Source organism: Sapajus apella, unplaced genomic scaffold (genome assembly GCF_009761245.1).
Source record: "Sapajus apella isolate SASKATOON/1434 unplaced genomic scaffold, GSC_monkey_1.0 scaffold90, whole genome shotgun sequence".
NCBI classification, from domain to species: Eukaryota; Metazoa; Chordata; class Mammalia; order Primates; family Cebidae; genus Sapajus; species Sapajus apella.
Genome location: NW_022437030.1, coordinates 4,850,825 through 4,870,965, shown reverse-complemented (window position 1 = coordinate 4,870,965; position 20,141 = coordinate 4,850,825).

The following is a 20,141-nucleotide window of genomic DNA, read 5'->3' as shown; positions in this document are numbered from 1 at the left end:
TTGAGATCAGGAGTTCAAGACCAGCCTGGCCAACATGGCCAAAACCTGCCTCTACTAAAAATACAAAAATAGTAGTATATGCATGCAATGAAATACTATTCAGTCATAAAAAGAAATGAGTACATATGCAAATCCATAGGTGCAGAAAGCGGATGAGTTATTGCCAGGAGCTGAGGGGAGGAGAGAATGGGAGTGAAAACTAATGAATACAGGAAACGTTTTAAGGTGAAGAAAAAGTACCAGAATTAGATAGTGGTGCTAGTTGCACAACATTGTGAAAGTATGTAATACTACTCATTGTACACTTTAAAATGGTTAAAATGTATACTTTATCTTTCGTATATTTTATCAAAATTTTTATTGCTTTTTCAAAATTTTTCGTTTTAGATTCAGGGGGCACCGGTGCAAGTTTGTTACATGGGTATGTTGTGTGTTGCTGAGGTATGGGTTTCTAATGATCCTGTTCCCTAAGCAACAAACCTAGTATCAGATGAGTAGCTTTCAACCCTCATTCCACTCCTACCCTTCCCCCTTTTAGAATCCTTGGTATCTATTATCCTATCTTTGTGGCCATTTGTACCCGAAGTTTAGCCCCTACTTACAAGTGAGAACATGTGGTATTTGGTTTTCTGTTTCTGCATTAATGTGCTTAGGATAACAGCCTCTAGGCTGCATCCATGTTGCTGCAAAGGACTTGATTTCATTCCTTTTTATGGCTGCATAGTATTCCATGTTGTATATATGCCACCTTTTCTTTATCCAGTCCACCGTTAATGAGCACCTAGGTTGATTCCATTTGTTTGCTATTATATGACAGCTTTTAGAAAGGGCTGGCACTTTGCTGCCTCAAGGCAAGGATGCCCCTGTGTTGGGACACACGCTCCAGCATTCCCCACTGATCTGGCCAACTTTAGACCTTACCTGGCACATCCCTGCTTGGCTCTTGTTCCTTCCCTATCTGGTGTTCTCTCACTTTCAGCTTTCTCCTAAGAGGATTCCCTCCCTCAATTTAAAAAAGGACATTTTAATTCTTCTCTCAGACTCCACTTTTATGGAACTTGACCTAAAACCATAAATGAACTAGTGGATAAAATAAATATGTAAATAAATTTTTCTTTTTTCTTTCTTTTTTTTTTTTTTTTTTTGAGATGGAGTTTCGCTCTTGTTGCCCAGGCTGGAGTGCAATGGTGCATTCTTGGCTCAGTGCAACCTCCACCTCCTGGGTTCAAGCGATTCTCCTGTCTCAGCCTCCAGAGTAGCTGGGATTACAGGCATGTGCCACCATGTCCAGCTAATTTATTTGCATTTTTAGTAGAGATGGGGTTTCACCATGTTGGCCAGGATGGTCTCGATCTTTTCACTTCGTGATCCACCTGCCTCGGCCTCCCAAAGTGCTGGGATTACAGGCGTGAGCCACTGCGTCCGGCCTTATTTTTTATTTCTTTATTTTTCTTCATTTATGTTAGAAATGGGGTCCCACTGTGTCACCGAGGCTGGTGTGCACTGGCATAATCAGAGCTGACTGCAACCTCCAACTTTTGGCCTCAAGCAAACCTCTTGTATCAGCCCAGTAGGTAGGACTACAGGCATGCATCAACTCACCCGGATGATTTTTTAATTTTTGTAGGGACAGGGTCTCGCTATGTTGCCCAGGCTGATCTTGAACTTCCTGGTCTCAAGCAGTCTTCCCAATTTAGTTTCCAAAATGCTGGGATTACAGGCACGAGCTACTGCATCCAGCCTAAATAATTTTTTTTTAAATGCTCAAGCCCTCTGCGCTTGGAGCTGGGATTTAAACCCAGATGAGATTGAGTCCAAAGTCCACTCTCTAACTATTAGGCTGCCTTCCCTAATGAGTCCACTGAGGAAAATATAGCTTGATGTGGACAGGACTGTGGGGCTGATGATGTGCCTTTAGGGTCCACACTCTGCCCCTTTTATCTACACTATCTCTGAGTATCTGCACCTCAGACTAAATGGAAGTCTATCTCAGAGTGTTTGTTTCTCTGCAACCTCAAGCCTTGTATAACAATTAAAAAAAACACACACATGAAAACAGCCCATCCCCCAGCCCTTCCATGTAACAGAGCAGTTACTGTATCTAGAAAGCCAGCTGTCCAAACTGAGATCGCCAGTCTCCAAGCATATAGAAAGATTGGATTAACTCATTTGTCCTTGTGAAGACATTAATATTATTCCATCGCTGAACAGCTGAAACCCCTGATAAATCTCTATTTAAAGGCAAATTTGTAAATGCCTAAGTTAGTCATAATAATAGTGTTGTAATTCTTATTGAATATGCTCAGAGCAGTAGATTATTTATAGTATCGTGTTCAATGTCAAATACTTCAGAACACAAATTATAAACTCTTAGAGTTTGGGGGAAGTTTATAGAAAAGGAGACAATAGAAGTAAAATCTAATTTTGGGGAATAATGGTGGAAATTACTCAACCAAATTAGAAATCAGTTTTACTCACTTCATGGATGGTGTCCAGACTGACAAAGGAGAAGGAGGATGGATGGTTTTCCAGCAAATGACACTAGTAGACAGAAACAATCTAGTATGTTCCCATTCCTCATTCCTCTACATGGCTAGATGTGAGTGAAAAGGCATCTTTGTCAGCTATTACTATGTAACAAAGAGCCATAAAGTCTTCATGGCACTTAATAATAAGCTTTATTTCTCACTCATGCCTCTGTTGTTTGATTGAAGCTGAGCTGATCTTCTCTGAACCTAGCTGGGTCTGACCCTGGGTGGAAAATTAGATTCAGGTATGTTCTCCATTTCTCTACTCCCCGGAGGCCAGCAGGCACCTGAGACACAGTCTTCTCATGGTAGTGGCAGGAGTCAAGACCACAAGCCAAACACACTGACACATGTTAAACCCCTGTTTGTCACATCTACCAATGTCCCATTGGCCAAAGTAAATCCCGTGGCCAAGCCCAAGGACAAGAAACAGGCAAGGCTACTCTGTCCACTCTAAGGACAAAATAAGACTGTAGTTATACTAATCTACTGTGGAATATATCAGTCCCTTCGGTTGCCATAACAAAATAACATAAACTAGATGGTCTATAAATTACAGAAATTTATTTCTTAGAGTTGTGGAGGCCGGTAAGTCTAAGAGCAAAGCAGATTCAGTGTCAGGTAAGGGCCCACTTTCTGGCTTATAGACAGTGCCTTCTTGTGACATCCTCACATGGTGGAAGTAATAGGAAATGCCTGTCAGATCTCCTTTGTAAGAGCATAAATTCCATTCATGAACGTCTCACCTTCATGACCTAATTACCTCCAAAAGGCAACACCTCTGAATATCATCACTTTGAGGGTTAGGATTTTAACATGTTAATATTGGGGGGACACAAACATTCAAAACATGACATGGAGGAATGAGGACATAGAGAAATAATGAAATCTATCACAGAGAGCCAACACTACCCAAATAGTGCTGTAGTGCTTTTTTATTTTAGACCCGAAAAATAGAAAAAAAAAAATTATTAACAAGAGTTGTTGCTTGCCTAATTCTGATAATAATAACAATCTCTCTTTGGGGAGCTATCTGTCCCATTTCTATATATAATTCAGTTAGGGAAGATCTTCTCCTGCCTCTAGGAAACAACATGAAATGGAAGACTGGCCAATCGGAGTAACTCCTCCTTTTGGCCATATGGTTTCATTAAGGGATAAGCACGTGACCTGCGATGAGGCAATAGAAGCCAAGCTTGGGACTTTGGATCAAGCAGTCAAAAAACCTCTTTCTGCATATGCACAGCATGTTAAAGTTTGAAAATAAAGTTTAGTAAGTGCCTTGGTTCGTTTTGTATTGTTAGAATACCCAAGGCTGAGTAATTTATAAAGAAAAACTTTTATTTTTGGATCACAGTTCCCATCCAAAAAAGAAAGTTAAAGATTGGGCATCTGCCTCTGGTGAGGTTCTCAGGCTCCGTTTCTCAAGACTTTCCAGCCCCTTCACTTATGTATGCATCACTTTCTGAGAAAAGTTTCATATGGCACTATCAATCTGGGTTTTTCCCTAACTTCTCAGTCATAGAGTGACTTCATTCTTACAGTTTTACCTCTTGAACTCAGGAAATCATTTTAGAAACATCACCATTGTCATAGCAACATTAGTTAAATTAAAATGTTCTAAAGTTTTAAAGCATTACCAGTATAGATGGAAGCCAGAGATATTTCTTTAAAATGCTCTAAGAACCAAACACAAAGGAGATTCCAGAAAGTAAATTAAATGCATAAGTGCTAACATTGTTTGTGCTCAAAAACCAAATGTTGGATGCCGGATAATAAGAAAAATGGGTAATTATAATATAAAAGGCTGATAAAAAAGATTGGGTATTTTTCTATAATCTACTTTCCTCCATCTCCAATTAATAGTTTTCTTCATGGTGATTTAGAATGCCAAGTCTTCAGTCTTAAAACCTCAGGGCAGATAAACATTTTAGATGATTTAAGAAAACACGCACACATTTAGAAAATGATGTTCTCAGAGGCCTGTGGAAAGAAATTCACACCATTCTTTACAATTTCATTACAGAAGATGAATAAATGTCTGTCAAATTAGCTTTGCTCAATCTCATAAATAGCGGGAATGCACCAACAAATGCAAATAGCAAATCACAGTTTGCTTTTCTTCAGTCAAGTGATTGGAAAGATTCTGGCTTCTGCCATGTATAATGCAAGATCCCATCAAAAATCTCAGTTCTGGATCCAGCTAGCATAATATTCATTCTTAAGGCAACTATGTGTGTGTAAGGAAGAGATGGGAGGAGGAAAGGGAGAGGAGCTGCAATAAGAACTCTACACTTGCATCTGGAATTTCCTAATTCTGTGCCTTCATGAAATGATCTTGAAAGTCCCATATCCAAAAATCACAGTTCTAGAAGTGTTTGATTCACATTCCAGCAACCAAACTTGCTACCTAGATACAGGTGATTTAAGTCAATATAAACATGATTACCATTGTTAATTGTCTTATTTATTATATCAGCAGTATTGATATGTAATAACCCCGTGCCTCAGTGGCTTAAAACAGCCATAAATGCCTGGGAGTCAGCTGATCTAGACTAATGGGCTGTAGGCAGCTCTGCACCACAAGTCTCTCATCCTCTTCAGAAAGCAATGGGCTATCCCAGGCATGTCCTTCTAATGGCATTAGTAACAGTGAAAGGAATCAAGCAGAAATAATGGGGCTTCTTGAGACCTGAGCTTCAAGGTGGCACATCATCACTTCTGTCTCACGCTACTGATCAAAGTAAGTCACGTGGCCAAGCCAAGATCCAAAGGTTGCAAAATACACTTCTCCTCTTCTGTGGAAGAACCTCAAAGTCACATAGCAAAGGGCATACGGAGAGGAGAAGGTGAAGAATTGGAGCTGTTAATTCAATCTATTACTTTATTTTTAAAATATTTATTCATATATTTATTGATTCATTAATTTTTTTTTTCATTCTTTCAATAAATATTAGCTGAGTAGAAAAGGTAAGACACGAGCCAGGTGTGGTGGCAGGCACCTGTACTCCCAGCTACTCTGGAGGTTGAGGCAGGAGGATCACTTGAGCCCAAGAGTTCAAGCTCAGCCTAGGTAGCATAGCAAGACCATATCTCTAAAAAAAATAAAATTAATTTAACTAAATTTAACTTAAAAGATCTAAAGTGTTAAGACAGAGGAAGGCCCTGTTCTCATGGAACTTGCATTTTCATATAATAACAAATAGGTAAACAAATAACTAAAACAATAGGATGTCATCATAAGTTCTGTGAAGGAAACAAAGAACACTGATAACAACAATGCGGTGATGGAAGAGATGAGGTCACTACTTTAGAAAGCGTGGTAAGAAAAGCACACACTCCCCATTCCATTTATCTACCTGATTCACGTATGTAGTGAAATGACGAAAACGAAACCTTTAATGCTGACTGTACACCACTCTATTTGATGCCAGTCCTGAAATATATTGGTTAAATTAAAAGCCCTCATGGTTATCTGGTGCTTTACATTTACAATATGTTTTTTCAGCTATTGAATCATTTCAGTTTCATGATGTTTCTTGTCAATAGTCTGGGTAGGAATGAGATAGCAAAGCATAGGTAATGGAGGATGCTGTGAGGCACAGGAAGGATGGTCCCAAGAGGACTCAAGGTTACTCCCCAGGAGAAAAAGAAAACAATTAGAATCAGGTAAAGGATGTGAGGCAGAGAAAATTTTGTAGGTTGGCAAAAGATATGAAAGCTAATGCATCAAACAAGTGGTTGCTGACATCTAAATACCCCTCCCACACAAAGCATCATGGGGCACAAGGCAGTCTGAAGGAAGAATGGAAGGAAGACTTGCTGGCTTCACATATTAGACCTCAGTTATTGTCAGGTTTTATCTTTCACATAATTGCCATTCAATCCAGCAATCCCATTAGTAGATACACACCGAAAGGGAAATAAATCATTCTGCCAAAAAGATGCATGCACTTATATGTTCATCACAGAACTATTCACAATAGCAAAGACATGGAATCTGCCTAGGTGCCCATCAACAGTGAACTGAATAAAGACAATCTGGTACATATACATCATGAAATTCTATGTAGCCATAAGAAAAAGAACAGAATCATGTCTTTTGCGGCATCACAGGTGCAACTGGAGGCCATTATTCTGAGCAAATTAATGCAGAAGCAGAAATCAAATACCGCATGTTCTCACCTACGGGTTGAAGCTAAACACTGAGTACACATGGACATGAAGATCAGCACAATAGCCACTGGGGCTACTAAAGGGGGAGGGTGGGAGAAGGGCAAGGGCTGAAAAACTGCCTATCAGCTGCTATGCTCACTACCTGGGTGACAATATCATTGTGTACCAAACCTCAACGACATGCAATTTACCCCATGGAACCTAAAATAAAAGTTGAGTAAATAAATAAATAAATAAAATAAGGTCAAACATAAACAATAATTTGTGTTTTTCTTTTTTTAAAAAAAAATATGTATATAATTGCATTTTAAGTTCTGGGGTACATGTAAAGAACATGCAGTATTGTTGCATAGGTACATGCATGGCAACGTGGTTTGCTGCCTCCATCCCCATCACCTATATCTGGCATTTCTTAAAAAAATAATATAGTCAGCTGGGTGCGGTGGCTAGTGCCTGTAATCCCAGCATTTTGGGAGACTGAGGCGGGTTGATTACGAGGTCAAGAGATCGAGACCATCCTGGCCAACATAGTGAAATCCCACCTCTACTAAAATACAAAAATTATCTGGGTGTGGTAACGTACACCTGTAGTCCCAGCTACGCTGGAGGCTGAGGCAGGAGAATTGCTTGAACCCAGGAGGCGGAGTTCGCTGTCAGCCGAGATAGCAGCACTGCGCTCCAGCCCAGCACCTGGCGACAGAGCAAGACTCTGTCTAAAAATAAGAACAAAAATAATATAGTCACATTGTTTTACTTTTTTTAGTAAGGGTCAATAAGATGCATACAAAAGAAAGATGACTGCCTGGTTTAAGAGAGATGAAATTCTTGAGTGGAAAGCACAATGAACAAAACAATATAGATAGGTATATAGTTTCAGATTCTTTTTTAAGATTATGAAACAGTGGCTCAGAGCAGTGACATAGCGGATGAAAGGTCTCTGGTGTCTGAGGCATGTGGTTTTCCTCCCATTCCACCAGAGATGCTAATTGTTGAATTGAGACAATTTACATTTGGGGTTGAATGTTTGTTTTAAAATCAGAAGTAGCTGAAGTGTTATGGGTTTCCCCCCGCCCTGGGAATTTTGTGTGTGGCTTTATTATTTTATTTTTAACATGTTCAAATTACAGTTCCCCTTTCTTCTTTGCCCCCTAAGAAGAGTGGGCAAAATTCAACTGATATTGACTTTTACTAAGACAAATTCTAGATTTATTGACCTGAGAAATAAATATTAATAGAGGTTAAATTGGGGTCAATTTTTACTCCAAGAGATGATAAATCTTGATATATTTCTCATGGTTGGTTGGTCAATATGTTCTCTGTGCTGCCCATGAACTCCTCATCATCAGATTCTCCAGAAAAAAAAAAGGTTGGCTCACAAAAGGATGCCAGAAGAGTGACATCTCCCTCATCAGTGCTTTGCCTCTTAAGGTACTTAGGATACACAATTGCATTTTATCCTAGCTTGTTAGTTATAAGGCTTTGAGCACAGCCCAGGTCAAGTCATGTGTCTAAGAAAATAATGACCACACACACATAACACAAACACACACACATACACATACACACACACACACACACACCCCTCATCCTCTTCAGGCACCCACTGCAGTAAGAGAAAGGTATAAAACCTGGTTAGTGTATCCTATGACTTTATTTAAGGAAAGAGTTTCAGCTTGCTCATCCGTTAAAACTCTGAGGACGAGATTCTCTCCTTTAGTCTATCCACCTATTTTTGAAGTACTATTAAAAGAATGGTGATAGATAATTATTTGACACATACTGACTTCTGAGTATTTACTCCCACCTCACACTTACATATGCCAGGCATTTTAAAATCATTTTAAATATAACTCATTCATTTCTCACAACCACCCTAGGAGCTCGGCACTTTGCTTGCTCATATCCATGAGATGAGGAAACTGAGACACAAAGAAGTTAAGAAACTGGTCCCAGATTATACAGCTAAGTTCTATCTGAACACTGGTAGTGGGGTTGCCAGTATATAATTGTCAGAACCACTTCTCACAATGCATCTTACAAAGCTTGGTGCTGAGAGTACAGCAACAAGGGAGACATTTGTGTGCTTGTACATGTGTTTTTAGGTACTCAGAAATGATGGGAAGAATATAAACATCTCAAAGCTGACAGCGGTTACCTCAGGCTGGTAGGAACTCAGGTTTTGGTTATTTCTTCTTTGTCCTTGTTTCTTACACTCCCCTAAGTTTTCTTTGTAAGGTAATATGGGTAGTCCAAGAAATCTGCAAATAAGTGCAAATGAGTAAGGAGGGAAAATGCATGATAGTGCATTACAATGTTTTTAAGCGTACAATTTAATAAACTTTAACATATATTGCACATGTAGCACATACTCATGATGGACCATATCCATTGCCCCCAAACATTTCCTCTTGCCTTGTTGTAATCCTTCCCTCTTGCCTCTATATGGATTAGTTTGCATTTTTTAGAATTGCGTGTACATAGGATCATACAGTGTGCATTTGTAATCTGGCTGCTTTCATGCGGTTATGTTATGTTTGATCCATCGAAGTTAGTGTGTGTATCAAAGTTCATTTCTTTCAATTGCCAAGTAGTACTCTGCTATATGGATTACAATTTAAATTGTCATTCAGAGGTTAAGTTTAAGGGTCAGAAATGAGCTGGGGTTGTTTAAGGAACTGCAAGAAAGGATGCTTCCTTTGGAAGAAATCTAAACCTAGTGCAGAAAAAGTTCCAGGACAAAGTTCCATTATCAATTAGTAATGTCTCTGAATAAGTCAGGAATTGATTCAGCTGCTAATAATGGAAAACCTGACCCAACAGTAGCTTAAGCAGAGATTAGTTTGTCTATCTAGCTATCTGTCCACTGATTTATGTTTTTCCATAACAAGAGATCCAGGGGAAAGTGAGAGCTTGTGTTGGTTCAGAGGCTCAGCAATATGGCCAACGTTGCTCTCAGGAACTAGCTTCTACCCATCTGCACCTCTGTCCTCAGAACATCAGGATTAGTCTTATGCTTGTCATTGCATGCATCACAGGTTGGCTGCCATGGCTCCCATCGTATGCCATCAACAATGCCAACACTTAGTATTGTCAGGGCTATTTTTTAGTTTTAGCCATTCTGGTGGCTATGTGGTGATATCTTATTGTGGTTTTAATCTGAATGTATCTGTTGTCCAATATGATTATTGGTTATTTTGTATCCTTCTTTCTGAATGCTTGTCCCATCAAACACTCACAAATGAGAATTCAGGTCTTTTGCCCATTTTATGTTTTGTTTGGATATTTTTGCTTATTCACATGTGGGAATTATTTATTTATCCTAGATACAAATCCTCTATTGAATATAACTTCCATGTACGCTACACAAACAAAAAGTATATGAAAATTGATATTTATTTGTAAATGTGTGATTGTACACTTATTCAAGCATATGGCCTCACTTCACTTAGGATCTAGCAAACAGTTTGCATATTGAATAAAATTCTAACTCTTTTCCAAGTAGCATATGCATAAAATAATATAGGGACTATTTTTTTTTGTCAATGCTCATCATTTCTGATACACTTAAGAGAAATTAAATGAAGCTATAAAGTTTTCACTTGATTATAAAATAATATTTATGTCCTTTATTATGAAAAGATAAAATGTACGTGGGATTTGCCCCAGCCTTTACTTGGAATGAAGCCTAACTCCAAGGATATCTCACTGGTGGGAGGAAGATGATAGTTTAGTAACTGGAACTTCCATTATGTTAATGCCGATGTTCTGTGATTAAAATCAGGGACAACTCAAATAAGAGGTTGAGATTTCTTTTTCCATGTCCAGCAATTTAAGGCTTTGAAGTTAAGTATGGTTAAATAAAAGGTCTATGTGTAGCAGCTTTACCATTTAACCATGCATGAAAAATATTAGTGGAGATATACCCATGCTAATAGGGATTGTACCTCTTCGTTAACTTCAAGCCTACTTGTCTTCTAAACAAGCACATTGGCACATTGCATGCATATACTCTGTGGCCAGTTCTCATCACCAGTCTGTGGATTGTGAATGCAATGCATAAGAACTAAGATGCCTTGCAAAACAATAACAATACTACTATATTTCTTGCCCTCTGAGTCATTAAAGGAGGCAGAGTGTGTTTTGAGATAGTTTTAGTATGTATGTTTTTTTGAATTAAAAAACGATTATTTGCTTATAGTGTATATGTGAATTCTTAGTTTACTAAAACATTAATTGATAGCTATTTGCTCAGAATTGTGCTGGGCAGAATAAAAGGCATAGAAAAGCACATTGAAGGAAAGAGATGGCATTAACATTTTTGGAACAATTGGAGAACAAATTGGTAAGATTTGTAATCGACTTGTTAAGTATAGTAGAAGTTCAACAAAGAGAAAATCCCAGTGTAGTGAAGCAATGGGGAAAGGTGGGACCTAATTTGGTCTTAAATCTGAGACAGAATTGGGATTAAAGACTGGAAAAAACAACATGAGCAAAGACCCCCAAATTCAGTAGCTTAAAAGAGACAGAAGTTTACTCCCTTGCATAAAAGTCCTCAGGAGAATGAATCTGTATATCATGGGCAGCTCTGCTCCACATGGTCATTCAGGGGCCCAGGTTTCTTCTATTTGTTGCTCCATAATAGCATAAGGCGAAGCTTCTTCAACTGTGGTCCTCCTCAGGAAATTGTTAGAAATTAGCCAGAAACTGACTAATAAGTCTATCGGCTCTAGGGCTGAGATCCCAGAACACACTCTCCTTAAGCTGAAGGCTGAAAAGAAGAAAACTGATATTATCTTAGGGGCTATGTGATGCAGCAGAAAGGACTGGCTTTGAAAACATGGGTTTACATTTCAATTCTGCCATTATGCTGTCCATAAGACCCCAATGATATAATTTTCTTATTTGTAAAATTACTATTCTCCCTCATATTTCAATTTATGTTTTATTTTAAGTAAAGTAAGTGTTACAATGTTAAACACATAAGAGCCAAACAAAAGGAAATTATTCTCATTGAACACCCACTAAGGGCCTGGCATTTTGCTAGATGTCTTACATATGATTTCTTCACAAATATTAGCAATGATACTATGATTATGATATTTTCACATCTACTTTACAAATGATAAAAACAAGTATCTTGTCCAATATCATACTATAAGTAGCAGGAAGAAACCCAGATTGATCATGCCACAAATTATATGCTTTTTCCATTAGGTTTTCACTTTGGTCTTGTGTTTTGGAGTTAATGACTCTGAGCCATGCAAACTATTGGGCCTTTTGATTGGCCTTTGGCCTCAACTCAACAAACAAACTAAACTCATTTCTCAAGGATATTTTCAAAGGGCTTGTGGGTCTAGATTCAATATCCCAATTCCTTCACTTCAAGCAGAAGTTCCTGGTGATGCCATGTCTCTCTGGTTTCCAAGGAAAGCTAACCATAGAAGCCACAGAATTTCTCAGGAGGCTTCCCACCTCCAAATCCCATTAGCTTACCAAATTTCTCTGGTCTTTGACTTCTTGAAAATAAGTTCAAGTGAAACTCTTGAGTTCCCAAATATTTATTAAGTTCAGATCTATACCTAGTGCTAAGCCAAAGGAAAGCAATTTACATTCCAGTAGCTTTACACTAAATTCTAAATAATCTTACAGCAAAGTGATACCATTTTTACAAGCACCAGCTTTACTCACAGGGAGACCAGAAAACACATACAAATACAAACTTACATGCATTGTTGAGAAAACTCATGAAAGTCTCCATATTAACATGTGCTATTTTTATTTTGATCCCACTGCTCCTTGGTGTATTAGATAATATTCCATAGTCACAGCTTAATATGGGATGTTGTTCCTATTTTATAAGGTGTTAGCAGTGATTATACCATGAAAGCTCCCTTGATACAACCCCAGTCCATGTCTTTACCCATTTATAGCAATCAGTAGTTTTTTAGGAGAAAACTACTAGTCATCTAAGCCTGAGAAAAGTTGGCTGAGACCAGGGAAGAATTCACTGGATAATCTCTTGATTATTTTATAACATCTCTTGCATTAATCCTATATTTCAAAAGCCTAATGAATCACCCATTTGATGTCTAAAGGTTCCTAAAAATGAGAAACTGATTCAGGTACACACACACACACACAGTTGAGTTACACACCGGAACACTAATTGGAACCATAATAATGTCACATGTTTGTTTATGTATTTAACATATATTTATTATCTGCCTACTGACAACCAGATGCTATCTTAGACAGACACAGCGGAAAACAGAAAATAAAACAGGCATTGTCATTACCTTCATGGAGACAGCATACAAGTTGGGGGACAGATATTAATCAAATAATCCCCCAAACAGAGTTGTAACAATGACGTGTGCTGCTACAGGAGGGTTCACAATGCCAAGAGAGCCTACAGATGGAGCAATACGGCTCAGTCTCGAAGTCAGGCAACGCTTCGAAAACATGATCTTGGACATGACGTCTGCAATGGGAGCAAACTCAGGGAAGAGGGAGGGAAAGGCATTCTAAGCAGAAAGGTTATAACTACAAAGCCTGTTTTTAAGAAATACACAAAAACTTGGAAGTAAGGTAAAAGGATGGATGCTTGTCTTTTCAAAGTCACAATGGAGTGCTGGTTAAAATGCTCACCTGAGGATTATTTAATTCTCCAGGGCAGGGCCAGTAAATTGTTTATGTAAAGGCCCAGAGAGTAAATACTTTAAAATTTATTTTAAAACTGAGCCAAATGTATTTCTGTGATGTATCCTTCTTTGTTTGGGTGGATTGTTTGTTTGTTTGTTTGTTTGTTTGTTTTGAGACAAGTTTTCACTATCACCCAGGCTGGAGTGCAGTGGTGCAATCACGGCTCAGCAAGATCTTGACCTCCCCGGCCTAAGCCATTCTCCCACCTCAGCTTCCCATGTAGCTGGGACTACAAGGTGCATGCCACCCCGCCCAGCTAATTTTGTTTTTTTATTTTTTGTAGAGACGAGGTCTCACTATGTTTCCCAAGCTGGGCTGGAAGAAGTGATCCTTCTGCTGAGGCCTCCCAAAGTACTGGGATGACCATGGTGCCTGGCCTGTTTGAGGGGATTGCCCTCACAATCCTTTAAAAACGTAAAAAAAAATCCTTTGCTCTCAAGTTGTACAAAAGTAATCCACAAGTTTCATTTGGGCTGTGGGCCATAGTTCACCAACCCCTGTTCTAGGAGAATCCACCCTTGTTTGCCATTTTCTTTACTACTGAATAAGGCCTAGACTCTGGGAAGTCATGGTTAATTTGAAGATGCTTTTGTCTGCAAGAGATGCAAATGATTTCTGCTGGTAAGAAAAGAAAGTAAAGGCCGGGTGCGGTGGCTCACGCCTGTAATCCTAGCACTTTGGGAGGCTGAGGTGGGTGGATCACCTGAGGTTAGGAGTTCAAGACCAGCCTGGGCATCATGGTGAAACCCCATCTTTAAAAAAAAAAACAACAAAAAAAAAGACAGTAAAGGTTATGGTTTCATTGTGCGGTAGTTCTAATTCATTAACCACTTTTTTTACCTAAACTAGCAATCTCATTCTAACATTCTTTTTCCTGTGCTGATAACTACACAGTTCTCAAACACTCCTTGATCTAGGTTATTGGTTTCTTCATTAATGAGTTAAATAAGTCTTTGCACCTGTTTACTTTGTAGATGCATAAGAGCCTCTTGTTCATTGCTTTTATAAAATTATACTTTGACAGGCCCTATAGCAATGGGTGGGGGGACTGTTTGCACAAGGAATTGAAGACCGAAGTGACTGGAGCAGACACAGCAAGGTACATGTGACATGCTAGGAATAGGTGAATAGGTAGTGACCTGCCCATATAGGGCAGTGTTGTCATGTTAAGCAAGTTTGCCTTGAGCTTGAGAGCATTAGAAGTCATTGAAGTATTAATCGTATATAGTGGTGTAGGAGGGGTGGGGGTGTGTGTGTGTGGGTGTGTGTGTGTGTGTGCGCGCATGCATGTTGAGGGGGCAGGGGTATCACTTCTCGGCCTTTTGGCTAAGATCAAGTGAGGGAGTAGGGTTGGCCACTCACATAATCATGTCTTCCACAGTACAGAGAGCAGACTGGAGGCATCCAGGCTGGAGGTGAGTCCGAGCATTAAGAGGCTATTGCAATAGCCCAGGCAAGACAGTGTGGTCCCTTGATAAAGGTTGCAAAGATGAGGACAACGATCATAGCTGAGCAACATTTGGAACTTTGTTTCTGGAAAGAAGAGCTGCCAAAGATGCTTGGTCATTCTTTTCATTTAGTGGAGCTTAACTTGATCCAAACGTGTTTTGATTGAATTATCATGCAAAGTCACCATCTCAGGGATTCAAAAGACTTGAAGTCCTCCTTATGGGCAGCTCATTTGCTCTTTGTTAACATATTTGTGTCTACACATGGAAGCCATATTATATTCAGAAGACTTCTTGGTGAAAAGAAGGGGAGTACTTATGATAAGTAATGGAGATTTGGAAGGGTGTGAGAGGGTGGGAGGTAGTGAATGATAAGAAATTACTTAATGGGTAAAATGTATGTTATTTAGGGTGATGTATGCCCTAAAAGTCCTGACTTCAGCACTATGCAGTCTATCCATGCAACAAAATTGCCCTGTGCCCCATAAATTTATACACATTTTTAAAAAAGAAGAGGAGGATTTCTGTGAACTTTAACATCTATTGGCATTGGGTTGAGACTGACAGAGATTTTAATCTGCAGTAATGATTGTCATCCCTAAGAAATTGAAAAGTCAAAAAGATAAATTCAAGTTTACCTCCCAAAGCGTATGTACGTCTCTGCAGCATTGAATTACATTCTAGAGCCCTCCTCTTCAAAGCTTTCATTGCTGATCAACCTTTTAGGGGTAAAACACTTTATCTTTAGATGCATTAAAGTCTCCACGTTAAGTCTCCTCTTGATGTTCTGAAAGCTTTTTTGTCTTTTTCAGTTGGCTTTGCCTATCTCTGCTGTGTTTTCAGAGAGTACTGTTTCTTCCTTTTCAGATCTTCGGGGCCATCTAACTATAGTCCCCAAGTACTGTAGCATTTGTTTTAAACACCATTCAAACTGGCAGTGCCATCAGCCCACATTAAGCACTCTATGCAAAATATCCTTAGCAAATTATGGAATGCTTCTAGTAGATAAAACATATTTTAATGAATGAAGAGGTTAGTATTTCATAAACTCAAGAAAAGTGTAAACTGACTTCCACTATCAACAGTTTAAAATCAATTTGGAGGCATTTGGAAAGCATTTTAAAGAGCAACTAGGCATCAATAAAATTTAATTAATTGGTTCTATGGATGCACATGTAAATTGGGTGTTAATTATGCTAGCAATGCTCTTCCATTAAAAATTAAGCTCACGATTAGTAACTGAGAAAAACAAGCCATCATTCTATAAACAAGTCTCATTCTGTTGTATTTGAACCCAACCTTTCAGTAATTAAATCATAACTCTACATTTACTCAGATGAATCTGAGCCCTGATGGATGGATGGTGAGTTAGCCAAGTGATCTTCCCTGGGCTGTTCCATAAAAACAATTGATAACTGAGGAGATAAGTTACATGCGGTTGAGCTGCCCTTTAATACAGAACTATTGAATTATTGAAAATTCTTTCCTATCTAATTGACACCAAACAAAAGAATGGTCAGCAACTGCAAGAGATATAGTGAAGATTAGTGATCATTTCAGAGCTGATAACATTTGAAGACGGAAGGCCTAGAACAAAAGATTACCAGCTGGAAACTCCAAGTTCTTTCTGCAGTTCTTCTCCCCTCTCCCCGGCCCCCCCCCCCATCAAACGCTTATGTTTAGAGATAAAAGTGCAGTGAGGTTTTTAAAGATATATTATAGCTAAGCTATCATCCTTTTGGACTTTCTCAATTTATTTTTCTAGACTCTTTAGGAGTCAAAATGTAATGTGGATCCAGAGCTGGTATCAACTCCCAGTGGGCTTCCTTAATTGACAGAATTAGAGCTCTATTTCAGAATTGGAAAGAATAAAATACTGAAAACACTTTACCCACACCACTTGGTTTTCTTTTTCGTAATAGATTTTTCCAAGGGAAATTAAGTCCACATGCTTCTAATCTATCTTCTCAAGAATCATCAAGATGCTGTTTTATTAGAGCTATTTGATGGGGCATTTTATCTATTTCAGTGAGCCCTTTGATGTCCCATTTCTTAGTCATGGAAAATTGGATATGGAGAAAAGACAAAGATATACCCTCTCACTTCCCACACCCAACAAGGAAAAAAAAGGAAATGCTTCCAAGCTACAGAAAACTTAGGGAAACTGCTCAGGGATATTCCTGACTAAATTACAATGTACTGGTAAAAAAGAAAGAAAAGAAAAGAGAGAGAAAGAAGGAAGGAAAGAAAGAGAAAGAAAGAAGAGAGAAAGAAAGAAAGAAAGAAAGAAAGAAAGAAAGAAAGAAAGAAAGAAAGAAAGAAAGAAAGAAAGAAAGAAGAAAGAAAGGAAGAAAGAAAGAAAGAAAAGGAAAGAAAGAAAGAAAAGAAGAAGGAAGGAAGGAAAGAGAGAGAGAGAGAGAAAGAAAGGAAGAAAAGAAAAGAAAAGAAAGATCAGAAGAGCTTTAGCAATACGATTCTGCTTTAGGTTGCTTTTTAAGAGGATATCCTCATTTTCCTTTGAGTCTGGTCTTTTCCATCTATTTCAACTTTCTAAAATGCTATGGTGAGGGGGTGGCAGGTACCTGGCTGGGGAGAGATTCACATGCATAGGAAAACATTCAAGGAAAGAGGAAGCAGTCATATATGGATGATTTTGAATTTCTGCACCTCACTGTATTTTAATTCTATTGGTCTTTCATAAGACTAAGCCTTCCATCTTGGATAGTGTGTCATGCAGAGACGCCGGAGCTCAGGCAAATTTGAATCACTGTCTTGACCATCATTTAATTACATTGCATGCGTAGAAACCGATGCATGCTTCGGTTTCTGTAAAAAACATACCTGTGAGTATGTATATGTGCTTGTTCCCATGCAGACATGCTGCTCCCAAACAGTGCCTTCTAATCAAGACCAAGTCATCGTATTTGAAGAGAAAAGAAATATCTCTGACCATGTTGGGATTTAACCTGCCTCACAGAGGTACGACAGACATAGTTTCTTCATCAGTTCATGAAAGTTCTGTTGACTCATTGTCTATAGAAATGGGTAGGAATAAGAGATTGAAAGATTTGCATAGCCCTTCGGTAACCTAGTGAAACAAAGACTATTCATTGCCATTTTCTTTTAGCCAAGTCCATTCTGTGAGTGCTTCCTGTGTGGCTCGTTCTGTGCTAACTGCTAAAGTGCATGGTATAGAAGAAAGATTGTATTACCTGGCAGTAGCCAGTGAGGAAGGGAAAAGGAAGCAAGCAATAAACCCCAAAACAGTCAGAAGATTGTCTGGGAATATGTTTCTGCAAAATTGTGAAAATTCATGCAAATAAAAAGTCATACTCAATGTGCAAAATATGTTGAGAAGATCAACAAATTAAGCTATAATGTTATTGCAGCAAGCTTACTATGAAGGTGAGATGGGTACAGTGCCTCGGGCACAAAATTTAAGGAAGTGCTCACTGTCCAGCATCAACCCTGTACTTGCAGGACTGACAGGGAGCACCGTATTCTTATAAGGTGAGGGAGATTATCATCCATTTTACAGTTAAAGAAATGGAGGCTTGGGGCTAGGGGAGTGGCTCAAGATACATTTTAACTAAATGATCAATTCAGCATTGTATTATCCTATTTTCACACAGCTATAAAGAACTACCTGAGACCGGGTAATTTATAAAGAAAAGAGGTTTAATTGACTCACAGTTTCACACAGCTGGGGAGGCCTCAGGAAACTTATAGTCATGGTAGAAGGTGAAGGGGAAGTAAGCACCTTCTCACAAGGCAGCCAGCAGGAGAGAGAGAGGAGGGGAGTGCCACACTTTAAACACACCAGATATTGTGAGAATTCACTATCACAAGAACAACAAAAGAGAAATTAACACCAATGATCCAATGACCTCCCAACAGACCCCTCCTCCAACACATGGGGATTACTATTTGGGATGAGATTTGGGTGGAGACAGAGAGCCAAACCATATTAAGGGCTTTGGGTCTGCGGAGATTGCCCCTTAACCACCATGAGATGCTGAGCAACGACCTTCAGCTACTTAGAGAAGGTGGCTTAGAGATGGAAAGTGGAAAATGTAGGGAAGGAAGGGCACCTGGAGAGAAGAAGGGAAAATAATATATATAACAAGCCACACAGTGCCAAGAAAGAAAAAAACTCCATGCTGCCAGATGGCATATGAAAAAGAAATTGCACACAATCCTAGGGTAACTGATGTTGTATTGGCTTCTGGGCAGCCCTTCTGCTGATGAGAGAGCCTTTCTCCTTTCCTCATGTCAGCTACTCAAACCAAAAAGTATAAAAACATGAATTGTCTTTCCACCTGTTGTGTGAGACCAGCAGTTATTTTTTTAGCTTGACGCATTAACCCACCTGCTGCTCCCTGTGGCCCTGGGATGCTCTGCCATCCCCCGTGGCTCCCAGTTCACTTAGGGTAGACTTACAACAGAGGGATGTCAATTTTCCTTGAACTGCTCAATCACCACTGACATTTTGTTAACCACCCTATGAACTTCTCAAGGCTGAAGTAGCAGCAACTTGTGCCCTTGAAAACTGAACAGAAAACAACCGTATTGATTTTCTACTATCAACAAGAAAAAGACAATTTCTCTTCGCTAAGAATGTTCATAATGCATTTCACACCACTTATTCTCGGCAGTCCACCTCTTCCTGATATAGTGCTGGGCCTCTTTAAACCCCTGCTGCTTTAGACTCTGCTAGAATTAACCCTGAAATACCAGCACCATCTCAGGGCCTTCCAGTTCCCGGATAGAAATATATGTCAGTGCTGAACTGACAGCCTTCTTAGGCAAGGGAGTTGTGATCACTTAGAAATTACAAAAGAACTCAGGCCTGGGTGAGGGATTTGAAATTGGGACCCCAGGAAGTTCTTTTAGCAAAATTATCTTTTAAAAGAACATACCTCTTTGCTTTATTAAAAGCATTGATGATGTCCATATGAGATTTTGGAGATATGCCAGCATATACACTGACCAAACTGATTAAATAGGAAGATCATTATTCAGTAATTTTTACCACCGATGTAACTATTCTGGCTATATCAAGGATTATTCCAAATTTTCAGACCTTTCTTTTCTTTTTCAACCTGCATTTTAGAAAAACTATCAGGCATGCCCTAATAGTTCCAATTTTTTGACATTTCCAACATACCAAAAAGAGACTGCAAGGAACCGAAAGAGTTTCAAGAAGCTTGAAAAAGCAAGCCTGACCCTCTGGGGCAACTGTAGTGTCAAAAGCAGTCAATATTTATGCCTAGCAACCTTGACAATA